The sequence below is a fragment of the Tupaia chinensis genome, unplaced genomic scaffold, assembly GCF_000334495.1.
Source record: "Tupaia chinensis unplaced genomic scaffold, TupChi_1.0 Scaffold000493_1, whole genome shotgun sequence".
NCBI lineage: Eukaryota > Metazoa > Chordata > Mammalia > Scandentia > Tupaiidae > Tupaia > Tupaia belangeri.
Window position 1 is genome coordinate 1,655,164 of NW_006160005.1, and position 943 is coordinate 1,656,106.

The following is a 943-nucleotide window of genomic DNA, read 5'->3' on the forward strand; positions in this document are numbered from 1 at the left end:
GGATTGCGGCGTGACCATCCCCCCTGGGGGGTGATTTCTCGCTTTCTGTCTCTCTGTCTCTCTCTGTCTGTCTGGCAAGCGCACGCGCCCTATAGCAAAAAAACCTCTCCCAAAACAAACAAACAAACAAACAAACAAACAAAAAACCTCTCCAAAAAAAATTATTGTATCTATGTATGTATGTATGTATGTATTTTTTATTTGACCAGAGAGGGATAGAGCGAGAGAGAGAGAGAGGGGTCAAGTGAGGAGTAAGAATGCAAGCTGCCAGGTCTGGGACTCAAACTGCCTCGTTCAGAGAGAGCGGGGCTGCAGTTTCCTGTGGGCTGCATCCACAGACACTTGAAGACTTGCACCACAAGCCACGGAAGAGTGGGTGCCCCTGCTGCTGAGGACAGTGCTGGAATTCTGGAGTACCTCACTGCCGAGGTACTAGAGTTGGCAGGTAACGCTTCCAAGGATCGCAAAGTGAAGCGCATCACTCTACGGCACTTACAGCTCGCCATCTGTGGTGATGAGGAATTGGATTCTCTCATCAAAGTGACCAGAGCGGGGGTGGTGTGATCCCTCACATCCACACACACATCTCTGATTGGAAAGAAGGGACAGCAGAAAATGGCTTAGAAGAAAATGGCTTAGAAGACTGATAACCCTCTTCCTCCCCAACATTGTACTGTAACAGAAGAAAGAAATAATGGGGATATGTGGAGTTTTAAAAACCAGTTAAATGGAGAAGCATAGACAATTACTTGTAGACATAATAAAAAGAAACATTTGTACATCCTTAGACTGGAAGTTTGATAAAAGTACCTTTTCATGTGGGGACAGTGGTGTATTGATTGGCTACATTTCTCCCATGTGTTTTATACAAAAATGGAATTGAGGGACCAGCAGTTAGTGTAATGGCTCTGTCGCTGGACTCCCCTGCAATGGACCGCGGTTC

General features: G+C 46.1%; 1 protein-coding gene and 1 pseudogene across 1 annotated transcript in view; both read left to right on the forward strand.

The window, feature by feature from the left end:
- The window catches only part of LOC102481726 (histone H2A.V pseudogene), a 1,467-nt pseudogene extending 843 nt beyond the window's left edge, over positions 1–624 (forward strand).
- Positions 1–943, forward strand: part of CFAP52 (cilia and flagella associated protein 52) — a 92,478-nt gene that overhangs the window by 28,343 nt on the left and 63,192 nt on the right.